The sequence below is a fragment of the Gossypium hirsutum genome, chromosome A08 (genome assembly GCF_007990345.1).
Source record: "Gossypium hirsutum isolate 1008001.06 chromosome A08, Gossypium_hirsutum_v2.1, whole genome shotgun sequence".
In the NCBI taxonomy this organism is placed as follows: Eukaryota; Viridiplantae; Streptophyta; class Magnoliopsida; order Malvales; family Malvaceae; genus Gossypium; species Gossypium hirsutum.
The window spans coordinates 87,209,994-87,223,229 of NC_053431.1; the positions used below are offsets into that span (position 1 = coordinate 87,209,994).

General features: G+C 32.3%; 1 long non-coding RNA gene across 7 annotated transcripts; it reads left to right on the top strand.

The window, feature by feature from the left end:
* The first annotated feature begins 4,450 nt into the window (after window positions 1–4,450).
* On the top strand, window positions 4,451–12,353 carry LOC107922587 (uncharacterized). Of its 7 annotated transcripts, XR_005899526.1 has the most exons (4): window positions 4,979–6,463; window positions 6,612–6,683; window positions 8,074–8,179; window positions 12,155–12,353. It is a non-coding gene; the product is annotated as an uncharacterized lncRNA (long non-coding RNA). The 7 variants fall into 7 exon arrangements; XR_005899525.1 differs by lacking the exon at window positions 8,074–8,179 and having other exon boundaries at window positions 4,983–6,463; XR_005899523.1 differs by lacking the exon at window positions 12,155–12,353 and having other exon boundaries at window positions 4,983–6,463; window positions 8,074–8,538.
* Window positions 12,354–13,236: the final 883 nt, after the last annotated feature.

Consider the following 13,236-nt stretch of genomic DNA (forward strand, 5'->3'; position numbering starts at 1 on the left):
ATTTAAATTCTAATAATTTTTAAATGTGTAATCATCTTAATTTTTATTAAATTATAATTATTTTTAAATATACAATTATCATAACTTTAATTGTATTTAATTTTTTAATTAATAATTATAAATTAAATATTATAATTATTTTTAAATGTGAATTTAATAATTTCATAGAAAATAAATGGTGTTATCATTAGTTCAAAAATTTCTTCAAACTTGTATTTTTATATATACTAATTTTTAATGTTACATAAGTTTATGCGTTTAATTTTTAATTAGTTTTAAATAAAAAATATATTTAATTATTGTTATCCATCATTGATAATGATAATTTCTCTTAGTGTTTAAATGATATACAAATTTGAAACTATATAAAAAAAAGTAAACTATAATATTAATTTGAAAAAATATTTAAAAAATAGTTTAAACAACATGTAGCAATTATAATAATAGTTCATGATAAATAAGAAAGATATTTAAACTAAATTAATAAACATATTTAATAATAGTGATTAAAAAACTATTGTTAAAATTTGACTTTATTTTTAAAAACAAACACACAACATTTTTCACATGCACCAAACCAATAATAGATAGATAAAAAAATGATTTTAAAAGCCCTTCCTTCACATATTATAAACTTATAGAATTTTTTTTTAATAATATCATAATATCATATTACCTCATCATTAATTAATATAATCTTTAATCACTCTTCAATGCCATTGTTTTCTTAATATGATTCAATATTGCTTCTTCAAATAACTATGGCTTTGATTCTTCATTCTTTTTTTTTTATAATTCTAACTTATTAATTCGAAAAATCTTCATTTTTAAATCAGTAATTTTTCTTAGATGCTACTTGATTGAATATGCTTCTATTTTTAAAACTAACTTAAATTTTAATTGATATGTAACCCTAATATTAATTTAGTGATAATTAAGATACTCAAAATTCTATTCAAGTAGAAGTTCTATTGTACATCAATAAGCACAATTCTAAAAATAAAAAAAAATTTAACAAATCTTTTTTAAATAAAAAAATTTAAGTAATAATTATAAATTAAATTATAATTATCACATTTTTTCTATATTTTATACATTTCTGTCCAGGTAATATTTTATCTTAAAATTAGCACAACTTTTTTAACTAATAAATTAAAATTAAATTATAACTATTTTTTAGTTAAATTAGTAATATAATTAAAAATAAAGAATATATTCAAATTTGTAGTTATAGATATAGATAGATAAATTATAGATTATAAATTAATTCCAATGCAACTTTTGATAAAAATAAAATATTATTGCTCCACCTACTTAACTCAATTATCTCATTCCTAATCTGTAAAATAATAATTTCGATCAAATCACACATCGCAATATACTAAACCCTCTAATTCTTTAAGAGGTTTGTCTAAAAGATTGGCGATATAACTAGGAAGACGTTTCAAATACCATACATGAGTTACTGGACATGCCAGCCTTATGTATCCCATTTGATATCTTCGTATCCGAGAATCAACAAATTCAACTCCGCATTGTTCACAAAATTTAGGGCACTCCTTTTGATTTCCAATTACTTGATAATTTCCACAAGCGCAAATTCCACTTTTTATAGGTCCAAAAATTCTTTCAAATTATAAAAATTTCGTTATACTTTGAAATTACTAATATTCCAAACTACTGACTGAGAGTAAATATGTTAATACCATAAGTTGTGATTTGGTGGATTTTTTAGATTTATTGTCATTTCCAATGTAGGAAAGTCGTGCTACTATCAAAATCCTGTAGAAACCTTCATTTGGAAGAAGCATATGCTAGTTGTTTTACCATTTGTTTGGGAGGAAAGTGTTTACTAAAAAAGTTGGGTTTCTTGTTACACGTAAACTTTGCTGTTTTGAACCTCCCCTGAGCTACTAACATAGTTTTGGCTGGTCTTTCTTAATTTAGTCCTTAGAATTGTATACTATTACAAAACTATTTCATCTCAAATGATATATATATCAAAGTTTTGACGGGTGTTAATAGCCGTCTAAAGAAAAGGTAGTTTCGACAGATTGGAAGAGAAATATAGGGTTGTCTAATAATTTTGGCTAAATTTCATGTGTTTTTAAATGGTCTAATCAGTGAGGAAGGTTTAAATGTGTGCCCTCCAGATGTTTTGAATCATGGTGAGCCTTCTCCACCTATACGTCAATATGATTGAAGTGTTATGGAGCCCCCAAATGACATCTCAATCCTCTTCTTCAAGATTGAATAAATTAGTCCTAGTTAAACATCAAGGTTTATTGACAAATGTTGCGTGCACACTATATTTTATGTCAGTTATGGAATTTGAGGCCTTATCCTTATCTCCCCATCCCCTATCTGGTTAGGGTTTTAGGGATGCTATTGGCAGCTCCTCAGAAACTGATTCATGCTTGTACTTTATTAGGTCTTTCTATCTGCGCAATGCTTGTGTTTACGTCGGCATATTTGCAAGATAGTCTTTGATGCTTGTCTTTTATATTTGGCACGATACTCCTAGAAACTAATAACCCCTTGCTAATTGAATAAATTAAAGTACCTTTTTCTTTCAAAAAATGAAGTACCTTTAATAAGTACATGATTGTAATACAGCTCCAATTTGCAGCTGAGATTCAGTGACTCGTCTCTGTCTCATTTGCGTCTCAATGTAAGTTTCTGCTTTCAGTATGCATCACCATTGATGGGTTAAAATGCTATTTTACATCTCTAAATGAAACAAATCTATTTGACTGATTGCTTGTGCATAATGTTACCTACACACTCATGGTTATACCAAAAAGAAAAAAGACCTTCCATTAAGGTTTCAACTTGACTATAAAAGATTAAACGAAAGCTTAGTAGATCTGTTTAAGAAGAAAAGGTAGTATCATCCTATTGTTAATTTTTTCTCACAAATTTGGTTTTTAATATGTTCAATTCATGCTGATAGAGTTTACAAAGTTGTATATGAGATTAACTTCAAGGTGCGGAAATTTGTTATTTGTTTCATCCACGCCCAATTATCCAAAAAAGAAATTCTGTGGATTTATTTTTCTAATTTTGGTATGCAAAATATGTAGCTAACATCTAATCTTTTAATTAAAATCTCAACAATTATTTTTTTTGATAAATTGCATCCAGAGTCACTAAACTATTATTAATTTACATTATGTCACTCAACTTTTAAAAGTAATACAATGATCATTAAATTATTCAAAAGTTTTTATTTAAGTCGTTGGTCTACTAAAATCGTTGATGTATGACTTTTTCTATTTGCATTGTCTAACCAATCGAAAATTTTATTTCCCATTTTCTTCTACCCTTCAGATTTTTTTTCATAAAGTAATTTTAAATGTCACAAATCTGCCAACCAAAACCCAAACAACTTTTTTCTACATTCTCCGACATTGATTGTCAATTTGACTTGGATCTGAGATATGTTCTTCCACTCATCCATGCGTACTGATCCATCGTATCGATCACCGAATTGTGGTTTAGAGCTCATTAGCAACAATTTTTTTAAAAAATAAAAATTCAACAACTCATTGACTTATATAAAAACTTTTGAATGATTTAGTGACTTGAATGAAATTTTTAAATAGTTCAATGACCATTTTGTCATTTTTTTTAATTTGAGTGATCATAGCATAAATTTACTAATAGTTTAGTGATCTTGGGTGTAGTTTACCCTTTATTTTTTTAAGATTTAAAGTTAGGATCTAGACTTTAAAACTTAAGGTTTCAAGTTTTAGTTTCGGGTTTTTAGGTTCAAGTATTTTATTTGTGCTATTCGAGTTTCAATAGGTTGGGGTTTGAGAGTTTGGGTTTAAGATTTAAGAGTTTTGAGTTTCAAGGGGCTAGTGTTTGAGGATTCAAGTTTAGGATTTTTAATTTAGAGCTTAAGGTTTGAGATTTGAGTTTTTGTATGGTAAAATTATCTTAACTTTAATGTCTTAAGCTTTTGATGAAATAATATTTAAGATAAATTTTATATATTATATTTCCTAATTCATTTTGTGGAAATAAAAGAAATATCATAGAAAATGTTTTCAAGTCCAAAACAAATTCAAGAACACTTGTTTAAATTGATTTTACCCATATATTATGCTCTTGAGTTAAACAAATGCCTTTGAATATGTTTTTAAACTAATTCCGACTTATTTTAGGCATTTTGGAAGGGATTGATCCCCACCAAGGCAATAGCTAAAAATAATTTTAGGGAATAGATCCCCTTGAACCGATCCCTACAGTCTAACAACTATTTTATTTGAACTGGAGGATCAATCCCCTGACGTGTAGGGCTGAAAAAACTTGCTAATTTAATGTTTCCAGTTGCCATTTTTCATCCCCAATAATAATTATAAATGGTCATAAACTTATTCTTGGGTATAAATAGGCCTTAAGAACACTTCAAAACAAAAGAGAAACATATTCAAGAATCAAAGTCAAGAAAAAAGCTTCAAATTCTTTATTTCTCACTTTTCTTTTATTTATAGTCTTTGCACTTATCGTAAATTCTTTCCTTACTCTCATTTTACTTGTTTTAGTGAGCCAAGCTTTGTAAACATACATTCCTAAAGGTTATATTTGTATACTTCATCTTTGTATAGTTTTAATTAATTAGAGGGTTACTAGTTGAGCCATAAAAACTAGAGGGAGAGTTCTATCTTAGCCTTTGAAAAGATAAATATAAAGATTATATCTTGTCCTCAATAGGTTTCAATTCAATAAAGTGAATTGAGAAATCCTTAGTGGTGGAAATTATATAAAATAGTGAAGGTAAGTAGTTGGGGTCAAACTACTATAAACCATTTGTGCAAGCTTTTCTCCTTGCTCTATGTTATTTTTAAAAAAAATTGTAGATGTTTGTAAATACCAATCTACCCCTTTTAGTTTTTTTTAAAGGAAATTGGGTTATTATTGAAAAAAAAAATATGGGCTGAAACAACTCATAAAATCGTCTCTAAAAAATAGCCCAAAAGAAAAACAAAAAGAAACCAATAATAGAAAAATACAAAATAGCCCAACAGAAAAATCAAAAGGACAAACAAAAAAAAAGGAAAACAAATAACCCAATCCTTAATATGGCAAGCAACTCAACAGAGCATTAAATGATCATCATTTCCAAAGCCAGATATTTTCCCTATCCATGGAAAACTAGCAGCCCATGGAGACAAACAATGGCGCTTTCCATTGGAAAACAACAAAATCAAAATCATTCATTTCAAACATTTCCGGTCTAGTCTCGTCCCTAAAAAAACTTTGCAAGCTTGACAGTCAAGAAGGTTAAAGAGGAACATCACTGTAACCCTTCGTAACCCCCAAGCAAAGCCTACAAAGGTCGTTCTCAGCCGCATCTTTCGCAAAGAAAGGCATCTGACCCACCAGATAAGTACTTTCTCCTAGCTTTAAGCCTTCCTTAGCTAGAATATCTACTACTCCATTTTCATCTCTCTGAATATGGAAAAAATCACATTTGATAAAACCTGCTACTTTGTGTTTGTCGTCATGTATATAAGCCCCAATAAGTGAACTAACTTTGTCACATGCTTGCATTTTCTTTATCACCGATAGAGCTACTCCCTCGATCAGTACCTCTTGAAACCCTAGATCTCTACCAAGATTCACCGCTTGTAATTAAGCAATAGCCTCCGTAGCGAAACTAGTAGGTATGTTGTTGTTTATTACTGTATTCGAAGCCACCACTCTACTTTCCCAATTTTTTGACAACTATTTCGGTGCAAGAATGCTTACCACTCCCATCAAACACTGTGCTAAAGTTAAGCTTATGGAAAGGAAATTCAGGAGGCCTCCATCGCTCACTCCCTACTTATTTTGCAGGTAATTTCCTCTACGATTCATCCACTTCTATAATGTAAGATTCCACTCTATAGATAATATCGTGTGGCAAAATAATCCTTTTCACATGGGTTAGTTTATTTCTTACTGACCAAATGAACCATATAGTGAAAGTCACAATCCTATAGATAGGATTAAGAAACGAAGAAAAGCTATAGTTTAGCCAGTCTTGTGGCGAAGTATAAACAATATCACCAGGCCATGCAATTTGTAATTTTTGCCATATTTCTACAATAGATGGGGCAATCCTTGAAGATATGTTCTAGCGTTTCCCTTTATCTTGCACATTTTGGGTACAAGGTAGAGTTTCTCAATCTTCTGTTATACAAATTGTAATAGCTAGAAATGTAATTTTTGAAATTTTTCCAAGCTGTGATTTTGGTTTTCTCTAGTAAATTGATCTGCCAGAGTTTTTTTGTAAAAAGCCTTGTAATGTCTATCCCCCGTAGCCTCCCCATCACCATGCATTAAAATCTTGTAACCACTTTTGACTATAAACACATCCGATGGCTTCTTGCCCTACTCCATCATATCTTTCCACGAATGATCAGCAAGGGGAATATAGTGCACTTTCTCTGCAATGTCCTCATCCAAGTACAGTGTAAGCTTTGCTTCATCCCATCTTCTTTCATCATGGTTTATCAATTTTGATACCAGCCTAACTAATTATCTTTCCTCCCCCGATTGAATATATCTTGTATGCAACCTCGGAACCCATGTGTCATCCCAAATTCTGATGCCTTCTTCAGAACCCACACGTCAATTCATACCGATTTCAACAGACCCCTTGGTACATAGATACTTTTCCAGGTATATAAAGGGTAAGGATCTAAATTTACATCCATAAAATTAGAATTTGGATAGTATTTTCCTTTTAGCAATCGGGTTAGAAGTGAATTAGGGTATTTTAACAAACGTCACCTTTATAACACCCTAGATTTTGAGGTTAGAAACTTTTGGGGTTTGCATTTAAGGTTTATGCGTAGCTCAACCAATTATGTGTGTTTTTGCGTTTTAGTGAAAGAATGGGCCTGCTGGTTTAGTGGTTGGTTGTGTGTCAGTTTAGCCTAAGGTCCCGGGTTTGAGTTCTCAGGTGTGTTATGAGGGAATTATTTTCTATTTAGCTTTGTTGTGTTGAAATTTTTAATATTTATTTATTTTTATTTTATTTGTTTTTTTCCCTCATTATTTTTTTCACGTTCTCTTCTCTCCCTCACCATCGTTTTTATTTATTCTTCTTTAATTTTTGAATTTCTTGCGCCTTTTGACAAAAATAAAAGAACGATTTTGTTTATAATTTTCAAAAAGTCACGGTTTCCTTATTGTTAAGTCTATGTCTGGGTGTATGATCACGAACTAAGGTGTGGGTTTCGAACTTTTCTTTTACATTATTGAAATTTTGAAATAGATATGTGAAATTCGATAATTGTGGGTGCATTTTTGAATTGTTTAGTTTTAATATTAGACTCCATGGAGTTTAGTTATGTCTTCAATACTATGGGAATTAAATCATAGTTTTTTGGTATTAAAGTAGATATGAATCGATTTTTAAGCAATTTCAGGGTGGGTTTTAGATCTACTGATGTTGGGAATGCGTTTCGAGAAAGAAAGGCATTGCAACCAATTTCGGTGTGGTTTCGTGACCACACTGGTGGCCACACAGACGGTTCACATGGCCATGTACATTTGGAATTTAGGGTTTTCGGTCAAATTCTATTGCCACACGGTCATGTAGGTGATTTGGGGATTTTAGTCCACTTAGGGTCGTGTGATTATCTGTAAGCGTGGTGCTAAACTTTTAATTTGATAGTTCGTGTTTGTAATGTGCTCTGCAAAGTGAAACCGTGTCCGATAACTGTGAAAAAATTTGACATTAAGTTTGTATGTGTAAGAGCATTCTGATTCTGTACTCGATTCTGTGTGTCTGATTCCAAAGAGTGTACTTTTGTAATCGTACGAAATTCTATATTTTTCTAACTATTTATGACCTTCTGTGTGTGTGTGACTGTTCATGTTTGGTGTGTATTGTTGCATTTGCATCATGATTTGGGGTTTGGTTGTGAGGAGAAGGAAGACTGATTCTGATATAATCTGGAAGTTTAACTGCAACATATTTGTACAGCGGTTTACCGCAATACACTGTAATGTATCTACGTCAGCTATGTTGCGTACTTTTATTTGAGTGGCTTAATCTACATACATGGTATGTAGGGTTGGATGGGCCTTTCGAGATCTTATATGGTGTGTCTAGTTGGATGAGTTTAAACAGCTCTGTTGGGGTGTGATCGTGGGATGGAGAAGTGTTTTAGCTGGATAGGTGGGTTTTCACTACTTGACTGCATTCATAAGCATTTGATTAAGTGATTCGGTATAAGTTTGTTTGTCTGCATTCTATTTGTTTAACTTATCATTTGTGATTATTTTTTCATATAATGACATTTTGTAACACTGTGTGTGATGATAAGTACTTTGCTTGAGTACGTTCATTTGGGACATTGGCTTCATGTATACCTTTTGGTTTTATATATCTCTGTAAGTACATTTCACTGTTGTACTGCTATCTGGAATTTCGATCTGTAATTTTTTTGTTAGTACTGTCTCGAACTCACACTGAGCCCGTGTAGCTCACTTTCTTAGTGTTTTCCCTTTCAAGTACATTTTTGAATTTTGATGTTAGACTCGGCACGCCGAAGGTCTCGGAGTTATGCATTTTAAATAATTGGTCTAAGTACTGTTTTGAAAACTATGGTATGAACTTTCTTATTAAATACATATAAGTGTTATTTAGACTGAGGTTTTTGTAATACCGGAATTTTATATCTAAGAGTTTTTACGGAACTTAAATACGGTAATATTTTTTGGTTTGTTAAACTAAAATTTGCCACAATCACTTCGGTGATCAATGTGACCTTCGAAATTCGGTCTAAACTCCTAGGTCGGGTATTAGGGTGTTACATTTAGTTGTATCAAAGTCAGGTTTGCAAAAACTCGGCCTGTGTTTTTATGTAACCATGTGCACGTGTGTTCATTTTAGAAAAAATTGAGAAACTATACCACAATAATTTGAAATGATTTGTGTTTTGGAAATGTTTTACAATAATAAAATGTCTAAGACTTCGATGCTGGTCCGGGTGGAAATTTTGAAAATGTTATATTAGAATATGTAGACTTCTGTATTTATGTGTATGTTTCCTGGAAATCAGATATTCTAAAAATTAGTCATAAGATCGATATGGATTCTAGTGATAAGTGAGATCGCGAAGATCAATCTGGTGAGACTCTCGAGGAGTCGTTTGCTTCATCGAAACATGTGCTTGTTCAAGAGTCAGAAGTCAATGTGATTCTGCTAACTTCGGGTAGCGATAATTCGGAGCTCGATACTAAGGCATTAACTCGGTTAGTAAGAGAAGTACTAGAGCAAGTACTCAAGGCTAGGTTAGATAGGCATGAAGAATTAGTGCAAAGTACGTGTGTAGATTGTGGGAAGAAGAGAGATCGCAGTCTTTCGAGGTTGGAGCCTCAGTCTGCTAAGCATGAGTAGGGGTGTGCTAAATTCGAGTAAAATCGAAAAAATTTAGTTAACCGATTGAATTCAATTAATCGGTTGGTTAATCGAATTAATTCGGTCGGGAGTCGGATAATAATTTTTTTACTTTTCGGTTAACGGTTAATTCAGTTCGAAATCGGTCGGTTAATTGAATTTTTTTGGTTAAACCATAAAAAATTAATAAATAAAATTATAATATATAAATAGCCCACTATTCACTCAAATTCAATCCAACATAAACTCAAATACCAAATTTAATATATATTATTTCAAGTACCCAACCCAACCCAATTACTCAACTCAATCATAAAAATTACAAATAATTTAATAAATAAAAATCTAAAACTAAAACTAAAAATAAAAATAAAAATAAAAAACATATAATTTTATACAAATAATTCGGTTAATTTAGGTAATTCGGGTAATTTGGTTAATTCGATTAATTCAGCTAATTTTATACTTATTTTAACCAAAAATTAAAAATATATATATAATTTTTGGTTAATTCGGTTAACCGACTGAATTAATCAAAAAAAAATTTATTCGGTTAATTTTTTTGAAAAAATTTTGGTTCGGTTAACGGTTAAAAATTTTGAAGGGTTGATTAATTCGGTTAATGTTATTTTGAGTAGATTAATCGGACGGTTAACCAATTGAACACCCCTAAGCGTGAGAGAACACATCTGAGTGGCAATAAAGGTATTACGGAGAGTATTGGTAGTGGTGTAAGCGTACAATTTTGTGAGCACTGTAAGAAGCACAATCTGGGCAATTGTTGGAAAATGGTTTAAGCGTATTTTTAATATGGGTCAAGAGAACATCGGATTCGGTAGCGTCCTCAACGACATTGAGACAGGTATAGGTGTAGGTTATTTTGTCATTGTGTGTTGTTACTGTGAATGATTCATTCGACTGTTTGTTGGATAACGTTTGTGTGTGTGTGATGAACAAATGTGTAACTGCTTTAGTGGCTAAGTGTTCTGATTGTATATTTAAGGTTTTAAGTTTGGTATGGTACTGCTTGGGTTAGAGTGCGCAGTGGGAGCATAGTGATAGACCCAAGGTTAAGTAAGTGTTCTGTTAGTGGAAAATTTAGGGGATGAAATTTTTTTAAGGAGAGGTGAGTTGTAACACCCCAAATTTTAGGGTTAGAAGTTTTTGAGATTTACATTTGGGGTCTATGCGTAGCTCAATCAATTATATGCGTTTTTTCTTTTTAGTGACAGAATGGGCCAGTTGGTTTAGTGGTTGGTTGTGTGTTAGTTTAGCTTGGGGCCCTGGGTTCGAGTCTTTAAGTGTGTTATGTGGGAATTATTTTTTTATTTAGCTTTGTTGTGTTGAAAATTTCAATATTTATTTATTTTTATTTTGTTTTGTTTCTTTTCCCTCATTATTTTTTTCATGTTCTCTCCTTTCCCTCACCATCGTTTTTCTTTCTTCTTTCTTCTTTCTTCTTTCATTTTTGGATTTCTTATGCCTTTTGAAAAAAAATAAAAGAACTGTTTTTTTTTTTATGATTTTCAGAAAGCTATGATTTTCTTGTTGTCAAGTCTGTGTTTGGGTGTATAATCACGAGCTAAGGTGTGGGTTTCAAACTTTTTCTTTTTTACATTATTGAAATTCTAAAATGGATGTGAAATTTGGCAATTGTGGGTACATTTCTGAATTGTTTAGTTTAGATATTGGATTCTATGGAGTTTAGTTATGTCTTCAATACTACGAGAATTAAAGCGTAGGTTTTTGGTATTAAAGCCAATAGGAATCTTTTTTAAGTAATTTCAGGGTGGGTTTTATATTTACTGATGTTGGGAATGCGTTTCGGGAAAGAATGACACGATTTGCAGCCAATTTTGGTGAGGTTTCATGACCACACGGGTGGTCACACGGGAGGTTCACACGGCCATATACATTTTGGGTTTAAGGTTTCTGGGCAAATTCTAGTGCCACACGGCCATGTGGCTAATTTGGGGATTTTAGTCGACTTCTACACAATCGTGTCTCGTGGAGACACAGGCGTGTGCATTTGGGGATTAGAATTTGGATGGTTTGGTGCCACACAGTCGTGTGGCCAATTTGGGGATTTAAGGATTTCACATGTGCATGTGTTTTGGACACACGGTCGTGTCTATTCTGTACCTTATTTTAACATAAATGGACAGAGATTTATGACCGAATCGGACGACTATGTCCCTAGGTCACACGGGTGTGTACCTTAGCCACACGACTGTGTACCTCTCCACCTGGGCGTGTTGACCCAACAAGGCCTAGGCACTTTCACACGACTGTGTGGCCCTGTTTCGTAAACTTTTGTTCTATAGCGTAACTTATCCATTTTGTTTCTTGCGCCATCCAATGGTTGTTGGGGCCTCTATATAAGTACTAAGGACTGATACAGCTTAGGGTCATGTGATTAATTATAAGCATGGTGCTAAACTTTCGATTTGATAGTTCGTGTTCGTAATATGCTTTGCGAAGTGAAACCATATCCGATAACTGTGAAGAAATTTAAATTGAGTTTGTGTGTGTAAGAGCATTCTGATTCTATGTGTGATGATAAGTGCTTTGCGTGAGTACGTTCGTTTGGGACGTTGCCTTCATGTATACCTTCTGGTTCTGTATATCTTTGTAAGTACGTTTCACCGTTGTACTACTATCTGGAATTTCGGTCTGTAATTTTGTTGTTAGTCTTGTCTCGAACTCATATTGAGTTTGTGTTTCTCACCCCCTTAGTGTTTCCCCTTTCAGGTACATTTCTAAATTTTGATGCTGGGTTCGGCACGCCGGAGGTCTCGAAGTTACGCATTTTAAATAATTGGTCTAAGTATTGCTTTGAAAATTGAAAATTGTGGTATGAAGTTTCGTATTAAATACATGTAAGGGTTATTTTGACTGAGATTTTTGTACTACTGAGATTTTATATTTGAGAGTTTTTACAAAACTTAAATACGGTAATAGTTTTTTAGTTTTTTAAATTAAAATTTCCCATGATCACTTCGGTGATCAATGTGATCTCCAAAATTCAGTCCAAACTCTTAGGCCAGGTATTGAGGTGTTATAACCCTTTTCACTAATAACGATTTGTTAAATTTAGCCAAATTTTTAAACCCAAAACCCTCATCTTCCTTAAGGTTCCAAAGCTTGGACCATTCACACTAATGGATACCCCTCTTACCTTTGGGTTTTTGCCACCAAAATTTACTTATAATGCATTCTAGCCACCAAAATCTACTTATAATGCATTCTAAATCCAAACAAAACGATGATGGCAACAAAAAACATGATATAGTAAAAGTAGGAATGGCTTGTAAGACACTTTTAATAAATATCACTTTAACGTCCTGGGACAATGGTTGAATGCACTAATTCCCGATACAGCTTTTCATACGGGCTTCCAGAACTTGAAAGGCCCATCTTTTATTTTAATCCACCATGTTCGATAAACCCAAATATCTTTTCGGATTAGTAGAGGATCGAACACCCAGGTAGCCGACAACATCTTCCTTAACATTTTCACCAACAATCGAACTTAAATAAATAATCAATTTATCAAAGTTTACACATTGCCCCGATGCATTCTCATATTCCACCAAAATCTGTTTCAAAATTAAAGCCTCATTTACTGTAACATTGCCAAAGAGGATACAATCATCTACAAACAGTAAGTGTAAGATTTACGAACCCTTTTTACTCAGTTTTGCACCACGTACCACTCTTTCTGGATCGCTATTTGCATGAGGAAGGATAGACCTTCACTACAAATAAAAATAAGTAAAGGTTGAGAGGGTCTCCTTTATCTAAGACCTCTTCCAAGAAAAACTTTTTTGCCC